Source organism: Octopus sinensis, linkage group LG3 (assembly GCF_006345805.1).
Source record: "Octopus sinensis linkage group LG3, ASM634580v1, whole genome shotgun sequence".
Classification (NCBI taxonomy): Eukaryota; Metazoa; Mollusca; class Cephalopoda; order Octopoda; family Octopodidae; genus Octopus; species Octopus sinensis.
Genome location: NC_042999.1, coordinates 74,148,513 through 74,161,897, shown reverse-complemented (window position 1 = coordinate 74,161,897; position 13,385 = coordinate 74,148,513). Strand labels below are relative to the sequence as shown.

Sequence of the window (13,385 nt, the reverse complement as noted above, 5' to 3'; positions counted from 1 at the left end):
AGTACTGTCATTGGCCACAACAACAATTTCACTTGCCTCAACAGGTCTTTGCAAGCACAGTTTATTGCCCAATGATTGAAGGGTACTCTTAAATGGGCTGTTTATGCAGCACTGGCATAGGCCATAATTATGATTTCACTTGGCTTGCTGGGTCTTCTCAAGCACAGCATATCTCCAAAGGTCTCAGTAAGGCCAAATGTTCTAAGGTCATGCTTCACCACCTCATCCTAGGTCATCCTGGGTCTACCTCTTCTGCAGGTTCCCTCAATTGCTAGGGTGTGACACTTTTTCACAAAGCTGTCCTCAGCCATTCACAACACATGACCATACCAGTGCAGTCATCTCTCTTGCACACCACATCTGATGCTTCTTAGGTCGAACTTTTCTCTCAAGGTACTTACACTCTGTCAAGTATGCATGCTGACATTACACATCCAGCAGAACATACTGGCTTCATTCCTTGAAAGCTTACACATGTCCTCAGCAGTCATGGCCTATGTTTTACTATCATTTAGCATGGCTGTTTGTACATGTGCGTCTCTGAGCGAGAGGCCCTTTGTCACCAGCAGAGATAGGAGCTCTTTGAACTTTGCCCAGGCTATTCTTATTCTAGCAGTTACACCTTCAGAGCATCCACCCCTACTACTAACTTGGTCCCCTAGGTAACAGAAGCTATCAACTACTTGTAGTTTTTCTCCCTGGAATGTGACAGAAGCTGTTTTCTGCACATTTTCAGTGCTTATAGCACCTGAGCATTTGCCACACACAAAAGCTACCTTCCCAGTCAACCTTCCTTTGGTATTGCTGCACTTCTTATAAGTACATAGTTTACATTGGGTACATCTTATAGAGTTTCTACCCATGCCTTTTCTACAGATTGAACAGGGCCATCTACCTGAAGGGATTTGTAGTTTGTCTGCCATCCTACTTATTAAGACTTTGATTTTTGCTAAGTTGACTTTAAGGGCATTCAATTCTAGTCTTTGCTTCCACCCCTGAAATTTCTCCCCAAGTTCTGATAGTGACTCAGCTATTATAGCAAGAACATCACCATAGAGAAACTCCCAGGAGCATCCAGTCTTGAATTCCTCTGTTATTGACTGGAGGACTATGATGAATAAGGCGGGGTTGAAGACTGATCCTTGGTGGGCCCCTACTCCTACTCGGAATTCTTCACTATACTCATTGCCAGCCCTCACCTTACTGACAACATCCCTGTACATGGCTTGTACAGTTCACAATAACCATTCATCTATCCCTAGTTTCCTCATTAAACACTAGATAAGGGATCGAGGACTCTGTCAAAGGCTTTCTCCATATCAACGAAAGCCAGGTACAGTGGTTTATCTTTGGCTAGGTATTTCTCCTACTGCTCTCCTACCAGAAATATAGCATCAGTGGTGCTTTTCCCTGGCACAAACCCAAACTGCATCTCATCTAGACTGAGTCTCTCCCTAATTAGTTGGGTTATGACCATCTCCATGACTTTCGTTACCTGATCCAACAACTTGATACCTCTGCAATTATCTGTATTAAATGCATCACCTTTATCTTTGTAGCAATTGACTATGGTGCTGCTGCATCAGTCATTGGGTATGACTTCTTCATGTATCACCTGGTTGACTATATGGGTGACTAGACTATAGCTGACACCACCAGATATTTTAAGCATCTCTGCAATGATTCCTGATGTGCTGGGGGATTTCCCTGTTTTCATACCCTTAATTGCTTTATCTACCAAGGTACTGTCAATCCAGATAGCTGGTCCCTCTGTTGGGTTGAAATTCGGCAGACTCTCTTTCTCCCATTCATTCTCTTCATTTAGGAACCTTTCATAGTGGTGTCTCTAAGTCTCGCTCCTAGCAGCCTCATTAAATGCAAGTGAGCTGTCATCCATGTGGACACATTTCTCTCCTATGACATCACGATTCTCTCTCACACACTGTCTTGCAACACAAAACATCTCAAGTCTTTGGTCCTCACAACACAGAACATTGGCAAATTTTTCTTTTCTGCTTCCCCTCTGGCTAAATAATCCTGTCTCCTAGCTTTCCTTCTGGCAAATGAAAAAGCTATAAAATATTGTTTCAGCCACAGATTTTATATATTAAGTATTTCATACTTCCAATTGAGTACACAAAAATAAGACCTTTATTATATATACTGAAATATTTATTGCTAGGTATTAAATTATCTGCCTAATGCCTGAACATCCTTAACAAAAAACATACAAATAGAGCCAAATTATGCAATTGTAGCCATCAAAGTTTTAGCACACCCATATTTAGCAGCAATCAGTTTTCTAAATAACATTTGTCCCTAAAAAAAAATAACTAAAATAATTTAAAATATCCTTTTTTGTACTTAGTGTAATACCACTGTAAGAAGAGTCACATAATTTGGCTCAGAGAGCATATTTCATTTCAGATGTACATGTCTCAGGCCTGATAATTTAATGCCTATAGTAAGCATCTTAATATGTGTCATGTGTTTTTTTTATTTTAGTGTACTAAATGATAGAGACTTACTATATCAGTATTCTGATCAGGACAATATTTCTTGTATTTTTCACTGAGTTCTTTATAATGTGTTCATAAATTGCATATTTCTTGTTCAGAGATTTATATGCTCATTAACGATACACACGCGCACACACATTAATATATACATACATATATAAGGCCACAAGTATTTCAGGATCCCTTCTCATTTCATAAATGTTTATACAATAAAAATGCTTATTAAAATGTATGTGTATTACTTTGGTATTATTATTATTATTGTTATTATTATTAACAACAACAACAACAACAACAATAATAATAATAGAGAGCTAATAGTGCTGATGTTGACAAAGCCCTTACCCATCAATGGTTAGTGTCTTCTGGCTTAAAATCAGAAGCAGAAGGGTTTATCATAGCATCTAAGATCAATGCATACCTACAAGGAACTATCAGGTCAATATATTAAAGAACAGCAATATACAAACATGTCATGTATGTCAACAACAAAATGAAACCATTGATCATGTTGTCTCCATGAGCAGTCTTCTTGCACCTACAGAGTATCTCAACAGGCATCATAGAGCAGCACGATATATTCACTGGGTAATTTGCAAAAACTATGACCTGCCCAATGATAAAAACTGGTGGGAACACAAACCACCTCCAGTGCTTAAAAATGATCACATCCCACTCCTCTGAAACTTCACTATTCAAACTGACAGAAAAATAGATGCAAATAGGCTTTCTAAACTTTGCCAAGGCTATTCTTATTCTAGTGGTAACACTCTCTGAATATCCACCCCTGCTACTGACTTGGTCACCGAGGTAGCAGAAGCTATCAACTACTTCTAGTTTCTCCCCAAGGAGTGTAATAGAATCTGTTTTCTGAGTATTAATGGTGTCTATTGCCCTGTGCATCCGCCACACACGAAAGCTATCTTCTCAATTAATTTTCCTTTGATATTGCGGCAACTCTTATGTGTCCATAGCTTACACTGGGTACATCTTATGGAGTTTCTACCTACACCTTTTCTACAGATCGAGCAGGGCCACCTACCTGAAGGGGTGTGTGGTGAGTTTGCTACGAAAACTAAAAGAAGCAGCACATATGCTAAAACACAACAACCTCCTAAGCAGACTGAGTGCAGATATGAGTAGCATATGAGAACTGGTTCCATTTTAATTTTTAATCTTTAATTTTTTAACTCCCCTATCTTATTTTAAGGATCTCATTCATTTAATACTACATGTATGGACATATAAGTAGATACACGTGTGTGTGTAAATGTGTGTGTGAGTTTTTTATGTATGTATGTATATATGTATGTATGTATGTATGTATGTATGTATGTATGTATGTATGTTTGTATGTATATGTGGGTATATGTATGTACATATATATGTGTGTGTGTGTGTATGTACATGCATATGTATGTACAAATATACATGAGTGAGTGTGTGTATGTGTATATATGTATACATAAGTACCTGTATGTGCACATGCATGTAACTATGTGTAAGCACGCATGTGCCTGCACATATGTATGCATATGCATGTATATGTATATGTATGCATATGCATATGCATGTATGAATACATTTGTGGATGCATATGAGCATGCACGTGTATGTATATGCATATGTATGTATATGTATATATATGTGTGTGTGTATATGTATGTATGCATATGCGCACATGTGTATGTACGTGTGTGCATGTGTATGTATGTCATTATACCTTCTTTCCTCCTCTCTGACTTCCACCTATCACACTAACCTATCACATACATCTATTTATAGAAATTTGACATCCTTGTATTCCTCCCTCCACTTTAAATTTTACTACTAAAACTACTACTCACTTTGGTATCTCCCTACCCATACCTTTTCTCTACCCATCCCTTAATACAGCCCTGTCATATCACCCTTACTCACATATCTCGCACTTATTCACTCCCTCCCTTCTCATCTCTTCTTTCCACATCTCCCCCACTCCTCTTCCATCCTCCCCTCACATTATCTTGACCACCAACTACCACTCCTTTTCTTACTTCTATCACCCTTTCTTCACATTTCTCTTTTCTTTTGTTTTTTTCTTTTTTTCACTCTTTTCACTTTTTCTTCTCTCTCTTCTTTTCTCTCTCTTTATATTATTTTTTGTCCTTTTTTCTCTCTTTCCTCCTCTCATTTTCTCTTCCTGTCTTCATTCTAACCTATCTCCTCATTCTAATCATACACATCTCCCCACTCCCATCTATCTACAAATACTACCAATACATTCTCAAATTTTCATTCACACCACAAAACAACTTCAAATGAGCAACACAGAATCCACAGCTCCATACTTAGAAATGACTAAACATGAACTACTATTGGAACTTACATACCATGTACAGGGAACATTTTTACCATTTCTACACACCACTTTACTCGAATAATGGAACTGAAACTACAATGTTTTATATTTTATTTCTACTTTCATTCTCTTATTTCCCTCTATATTCCCTATCTCCTCCTTTTCAACAATAATTCCTTATTTCGAACTCAAACATTTACCTCTATTTAACCATCTCACATTGTCTCTGATGAAGGGATATCCGTAATATCCCAGAAACAGCGGTAAGATTATATCTATATCTCTTTCCTTATAAATGTCCTGAAAACTCCTCACAGCCTTGGCTTTGTTATCTCTTTTTGTCTAATATATATATATATACACATATACACACACACACACACACACACACACACACACATATATATATATATATATATATATATATATATATATATATATATATAAACTTAGATATGTTTCGACCAAAGATTGGTCCAGGCCATGTCTAACTTAATAGCACCACCTGATAGGATTATTTGAATCCTGTTTAAGTCAAGTTTTGTTCAAGTAGTGAGTTCTTGTTGGGTGAGTTGTATCCAGTTTTGTTCAAGTAGTGAGTTGTATCCAATTATGGGTGGCTTATCTGGTATTCTTTGGAGGAATCTATCCAGACTCCGTTTAAAGTTGATGGGATCCTTTTCCTCTTTGATCTCCCTCGGGACAATGTTAAATAGGGCAGGGCCTGTTGAGGAAAAGAAATTATGTTGCAGTGTACATGTATGTTGTGATCTTGAATTATGCAGGGGACGTATGGCCCGTGGTCCCAGTCTTGGATGAACCTTGAAGCTAATGTTTAGGTCGTTTGGGCAAAGTTGGCGGTATATTTTCCACATCGTACAAATGATGTACCGCTCATGGCGACGCTGGAGAGAGTAAAGTTTCAAAGCTTTAAGGCAATCCCAATAATCGAGAGCAGCCATGCCTTCAATTCGTTTAGTGAGTGCCCTCTGGGGTGACTCAATTCTGGAGATGTTTTGTCTTGTGTGAGGAGACCACAGTGGGCAGCAGTATTCAAGGTGTGGCCATACAAAGGAGGAAAAAAGTGGTATGATGACACCTTGTTCTCTGGACCGGAAAGTTCTTAAGATCCAGGAACTCATCCTATGAGCTATATCGACCTTCTTGTTGATGTGTGCACTCCAACTGAGATCGTCATCAACAATTACACCCAGGTCCCTGATATTGTTAGAGGCTGTGAGTGGTTCCCCTGAAGGAAGAGAGTATGGTTGTTTTAGTGAGGAATTTCTTCCAAAATGCATCAGCTCAAATTTTCCCTCATTCAGTTGCATTTTGTTTCTGTCTGTCCATTGACTCACGGCATATAGATCAGACTGAAGTTGAGTTCGGTCTGCTTCTTCATTGACGATTTGCTGGAGCTTAGTGTCATCAGCAAATATTTTCACTTTGCAGTAATGTACGACACTGGAAAGGTCGTTTATGTAAATTATGAAGAGTAGCGGACCCAAAACAGTCCCCTGGGGAACACCGCTGGTGACTTTTGCTGGGTTTGAGTGGACTCCATCAACTACAATATGTTGTGTTCTATTCGCCAGGAAATACTTAATCCAGTGTAGAACTTTTCCACGGATTCCAACATTTGCCAATTTTGAGAGTAGGATATTATGGTCTACCCTGTCGAACGCTTTACTGATGTCAAGATATATGATGTCAGAGTTCGAACCTGTTCCCAAGGCTTTGAGTACATCTTCAATGTGGTGTAAGAGCTGTGTTAGACAGTCCCTGCCACAGCGAAAGCCATGCTGATTTGCATTTAGGAGTTTGTGGGTCTCCAGGAAGTCAGCTATCCTTGATCTTAACACTCTTTCAAACACTTTAATGATGTGGGAGGTGAGTGAGATTGGGCAATAGTTGACTGCGAGGGATCTGTTTCCCTGTTTGAAAACCGGGATGACCGACTGGGATAAAAACTGTTTCAGTATATAACCTGCATCTAACGAATTTCTCCAGAGGTTGGTCAGAGGGACTGCAAGTTGGTATCTACATTCCTTCAGGAGACTAGCGGGAAATCTATCAGGGCCTACAGCAGAGTAATGTTTGACTTCATTTATTGCTGCTACGATGTCAGTGGCAGTGAAGGTTATGTCTGAGATCTTGTGTTGGGAGTCAACTTCGTTCGTTTCCCTTACGTCAATATCAGTGGGAACACTAAAGACAGAGCAGTATTGTTTCTGCAGTATTTCTGCCATTTCTTTAGCATCATGTTGGGGAATGCCGTTATCATCAATCAATGGCCCAATGGGTGAGACAGTGGTTCTATGCTTATTTGCATAAGGATAGAACACTTTTGGGTTCTGTTTGATGTTTTTGATTACCCATTGTTCCTCCACAGCTCTTTGATTTTCAATGGAGGTTTTCATGTTGGTCTGCAGATGAAGTTTTTCCAGCTCTAGTCTTTTCATTGTTGTTGAATGGGGATGTTGTGTGTGGGAATATTTTAATTGGTTGATTTTTTGTTGAGTCTTTTGATGCGCCTGATGAGTGTTTTTTTCTTTTTAGGGAGCCAGTTTCTGTTTGTGTTAGTAGATTTCTTGGGAGCGTGTTTAGAGCATGTATAGGTGACAATGTTTTCAAAGTGCTGCCACGCGGTCTCAATATGAGAGGAATTGAGAGTAAAAGACCAGTCGATGGAAGACAGATCCTTTCTGATTGTTCCCCAGTCCGCTTTGTGGAAGTTTATGTTGTCAAATGGGTGCCATGGAGTGGGGTTGGCTGGTTTGGATTTTATATGTTGGGAATTAAGATTGCAGAGTACCATGTCGTGGTCTGAGAGGAGAGTTTTTTCGACTGAAATACTGTGAACATAGCTAGAGTGATTGGTCAATACCAGATCCAAGATCGTTTTATTCTGTCTCATTGGGTCAAGCACTAGCTGAGTCAGGAAATACTCATCCATCAGATTAAAGAGCAGTTCTGCTGCTGCTCTATCTGATGTAGAGCACTTGCCTAACTTCAGAGTATTTGTGGGCCAGTTCACATGAGGGAGGTTAAAATCACCCATCACTAGTATGTTTGCGGAGTGGTACTTCCGAAGGAAGGACTTGACTTTGCTAAGGCACTCTTCAAAGTACTTTAGAGGTGCCTGGGGAGGCCTGTAAAGACCAACAATGGTTATGTCCTTGGCTTTGTTGTATAGTGATACCAATTCACAGTAGCCATTGGAAAAAATGTCCTTGGCATCAAGTGAAAAGGAGTCATGGATGAAGATGGCTGTCCCTCCCTTATTTCGGTCTGTGCGATCCGCACGAACAATGGTGAAATCTTTTATTTTCACCTCTGCGTCCATATGGGTGTTGTTCAGGTGAGTCTCGGTAAGGATAAAGAAAAGGAAGCAATGTGCCATTTCGGCAAGCCAACTCTATATATGGGATCTTCCATTTTGGGGCAATAATTGATGGGTTGATGCCACGTACATTTAACAGGAATGTCGAGGTAAGGGAAGTTGGTAATAGGTGAGTGGTCCTTGTGATTTGCATAGATGGTTGGTGATAGCTCGCTGGATCTCCTGGCTTAGGTCGGCCTTCATATTTTCTAGGTATGTCAGTAAAAAAGAGTTACTTGTTTGGTTTGCCACTTGGTCAGAGGATACATATTTCATGTTGGCGTTATTTGGTGTTTTTTCATGGTTCTGTCTACGTTGTTTGATTGTAGGAGGGGAAACGTGGTTGTATTTTGTTCTTGTTGTTGTCCTAGATTTCCTCTATTCCTGTTTATATTTATTCTGTGATCGTTTTGTGCCCTTCAGATGGTGGTGGTTGCATTCTGGGTTCAGGCACATCCGTTGTGAGACAGAAGTTTGACACAGTTTAGGATGGAATAAGGTGCATCCATTGCCTTTTGTGCATCTGTATTTAGGATCAGAACCATGGATTCTGTATTTAGGACAGTATTTGGGGTGGAGGTGGGGGCAATTTTTTCCTGTTATACTATATAGACAGGTGCCCATAACAAGTCTATGACATATGGTAGGATGGGAAAAAGCACAGCGTCCATTGTTGTTTGAGCCGCTGGGGCCAAATCTACAATTGCCTTTAGAATAGTAACGGCAGGGGGTTTTATTTGGTTGTAGTAGTGGTTTTTCTATTCTGGCAGTAGTAGCAGTAGTGTTAGAAGCAGCTTGTTGATTTTGTGATGGTGGGTTCTGGCTTGCCAGAATGTGGTCAAATCTGCAGCTGCCTTGAGAGTAGTAATGGCAGATAGTTTTATGTGGATGTAGTAGTGATTTTTCTATTCTGGCGGTAGCAGTAGTAGTAGAGTGTTGTTTTTGTTGTAGCAGCATTGAAACTTGACTAGTGGTAGTATTAGAGTGTTGTTGTTGTTGTTGTTTTTGTTGCTGTAGCAGCAGTGAAACTTGACTTGGTTCATCAGGTGCTGTTGTCAATGGAAGTAGGTCAGTTGATTGTTGCTGTTGAAGTGACCCCTGACCTGTTGGAATTTGGTCATTTGGTGTACTGGATTCATTGGCAAGAATGGCTTCTAGTGTAGCCATGTGCTAGTGAAAAATAGGAAATATTCTAACAATTTTTTTTGTTTTATTTTCGATCTGTTTTACAGATCTGTGAAAGGATTTTTTGGCTAAGTCCTCAGTTATTTTACTGTAAACATTAGCTTCGTTGTGATGGATGAACCAAGCGTTAATCATTGCAGTAATTTCATTTTCAACCCAGCGGCGTTTTTGAAAATTATTGGCCATATTCAGTGGGGTAGTGTTGTGTAATATATATATGTATGTGTATGCGTGTATATGTATATGTACACCAGTTATTGATGGCTTGATGTAAAATAGTGAATACACCATTGAAAAGTTTGTGTCGATATACTCGGAAATTCGTGGCTTGTGTGTGTGAGAGTTCAGTGTAATTAGTACAATCAGGATGAGCGGTGTGTTTAATACAGATCAAGAAAAAGAATTGTACTCACGGGACTAGTTTTAGAACTAGTCTTGGGTTTAGTATTTAGTTTTGGGTTGTATTTCTTTCTTCAGGTTGTATATAGATTTGTATAAATTTATCCTCCGATGGTAGTAAAAGAGTAGTATAGTAGGATTGTAGAGTTCAAAAGTTTTGAGATTAAAAACAAGGAGAGTTTATGTTGGCTTGGGTTGAGTTGAGTTAAATTGAGTTGAAATATGCTTCTTTGGTTAGTTACTGACAGGAGCTATAAAAAGTACGTCTTGTCACGACGAGTGCCTGACTATATATAACTTTCATATATATATTTCTATATATGAAAAGCATTGCTACATAATGGTGAGGCATGAGCCTTGAATGCTAAGGGTATGCAAAAACTAGAAAGGAATGAAGTTAGTATGCTCCAGTGGATGTGCAACATCAGTGTACATATACAACAAAGTGAAAATATGTTGAGAGAAAAAAATGGATATACAAAGAATCAGATGTAGTGTACAAACAATGGTTTAGTCATGTGATTCATATAGATGATGGCAGCTACATAAAGAAGTGCCAATCATTTAAAGTGTATGGAATTTGTGAAGGAAGAAGACATGGGATGAAATAGTGAAGGCTGATCTCAAGATATTGAACCTCATGGTGGAGGTGACAAAAGATTGAGATCGTTGGTGTTTTACTGTGCTTAATATGACCCAACTTTCACAGTGAAAGTATAAGGTCCTATAATCATTAAGTTTATATATATGCACCCACTGGGCCCTTTCCCTGAACCCAGTCTGTCCCTGTTAAGTTTTCCCTGTCTTTCCTTTTCCAAACACCCATCTTATTTATCATTCCTCTAACGATGGTACTATTGGGCTGCAGAAGTTATATAACTATACAAAATCTGCCCCTATTTTTTTGCCTTTGTGCAATTAGTTACTTCTCACTCTTCCTGGAATTGCTTTCTTTAACATCTATCCCTCATTCTAAATAACTTCTATATATCTTTCCCTCTCCCTTGAGTTACATCTTAGAACTGCTGTACCTCTTCTCTAACACTATGACCATTGTTATATACCTATGGCTATCATCTCTCTCTATCTCTCTATCTCTGTCCTTCCCTCTCCCTCTCCCTTGTCTGATCTACCAGCAGGCTTCTATTACTACTCACCACATGCTTCCTGTACTGTCACTTACTATCTCCCCTTCTTGAGTTATTTCTTTCACTTTCTCCCTCATACTAATATTTACCATCAACCACACCTCCACACTTGTACATCATTTACATTAACCTTTACTCCCATCCCTAACCATCTGTCACTCTTCTCTCACACACCAATGAACTTATCCAGCTTCATGTTCCCATTCCTGTCCATATTCTCTTGTATACTCACCTTCTTGTACCTTGACACAATGCTTCAATAACTCACCATCAACACTTCTCCCATCTTTCCAACTACTCCCACTCACTCCTATATAATGGGAGGTAGCCATGTATCTCTTCTATAGTAAGATACATGTGCCTATCCCTCAATCATGCTTTAGCCTCTGAACACCTGGCATAAAACCAGATTCCCCCTTTGTATAACTGCAATCAACTGTTGAGAGGGTTTCTTCATTTCCTTTGTATTACAAGTTACCTGATGATCTGTCTACTGGATTGTTATGCGAAGAGCACTAAGTTCATTCCTTAAAAAGGTTGGCATAAGGAAGGGCATCCAGCTATAGAAACCATACCAAAGCAGACATCAGAACTCAGCATAGTCCTTCAGCTCATTGGAACCTGTTAAGCCATTCAACCCATGCTGACATGGAAGACAGACATTAAAGGATGAGGATCTACACACACTCACACAGGCATACATTTATATATCATCAGCAGCAGTATTAACTCATATTCGAGCAGTTACTCTATAGCAAGTAACTGTGCCTCTTCATCCTGATGGGTACAGAGGATGCTGGTGCCTGAGGTGGCAGTTCAGGTCAAGGGTGTTATAGAAGAGCCAGGGGTTGGTAGAGGATGAGGAAATGCAGGTTATTCTTTGTGTCTTTGACGTCTGATCTCTGCCTGTTAACATTTGTTATTTCCCATCTGGTTCATTCCTTTGATGATAACATACAGCTACTTTGGGTGATCCTTGGTGATTTTCTCCTTCATATTTGGGTCAAAGGAGCAGTGGAGAAAGTTACCTTGAGCTGGTAAAGGAAACAGAATTTAGGAGCTCCATGTCATCTTTTGCATGAGACCAACTCCACAAAGAGGACTTGACAGGGAAAGCACATTTGAGGCATATGTATAACAAGTGGAGGTGGTATTATGCCATGGTAGATTCAATGCACAGTAGTCCAGACCAGAAAAGTACCGCTCCATTGGTAATATAGTTCTTCGATCGAATCCTCATGATTGCGCAAAGTTTGTACTGCTGAAAATGTTTGATTTTCTTTAAGTCACATCAATAAAATACCCATATCTCACAGTGATAGAGTATTATGGAAAGAATGACAGGCCAGAATACCATGACTTTCATTTGGATGGTGAGGTCATGGTTTGAGAAGACTCTCTTTGAAAGATTTCTGAAAGCACTATGAGCTACGCTGATCTTTTTCTCGATATCTCTGAATAGTACAATTGCTGGACAGGTAACTTCCAAGGTTGTCAAGAATGTTCTTGCGGAATTTTTAATTTTGGTTTTAAATGATGTATTTTCAAATTAATTTTCGTTAAAATTACTTTGACTTTATATATCCTTTTAAAGCCTTCTTTTCGCTCTATCTAATCATGTTACTATTTTTCTTTTTGAATTATTAGGCCATTTGTTTCTGGAATGTTGAATACAACATGGACAAAAAGCAAATTTGCACAATTTTCTTATTCCAGTTCAAGCTAGGTTGAAATGCTGCTGAAACAGCTCACGATATCAACGATGCATTTGGCCCAGGAACCACTAATTAATGTACAGCACAATGGTGGTTCAGGAAATTTTGTAGCAGTGACGAGAGTCTTGAAGATGATAAGCGTAGTGGTCGGCCATTGGATGTTGACAACGATCAACAAAGAGCTTTAGTGGAAGCCAATCCACGCACAGCTGTTCGAGATCTTGCTTCTGAATTAGACGTAACGTATATGACAATTTCCAACCACTTGAAAGAGATTGGAAAAACAAAAATACTTGAGAAATGGGTGCCACACGAATTGAACAACAACCAAAGAAAAATGTCGTTTTGAATTGTCGTCTTCCCTTCTTTTACGCAACAACAGCGACTTGTTTCTCAACTGGATTGTGACTTGCGATAAAAAGTGGATTCTTTATGACAACCGGCAGCACTCAGCTCAGTGGTTGGACACCGATGAAACTCCATGGCACTTCCTGAAACCAAAGTTGCACCAAAAGAAGTTCATGGTGACTGTTTGGTGGTCTGCAGCTGCTCACATCCATCACACCTTTTTGGATCCAGGCGAAATCATTACGGTGGAGAAATACTGTCAGCAAATGGATGAAATGCATAAGAAACTCTGACAACAGCCAGCATTGGTCAATAGAAAAGGACCAAATCTTCTCCATGACAATGCTC

The 13,385-nt window shown here is 39.3% G+C and overlaps 1 protein-coding gene across 1 annotated transcript in view; it reads left to right on the top strand.

Moving 5' to 3' along the window:
• The window catches only part of LOC115209480, a 447,652-nt gene that overhangs the window by 358,726 nt on the left and 75,541 nt on the right, over positions 1–13,385 (top strand). The window lies entirely within an intron of this gene.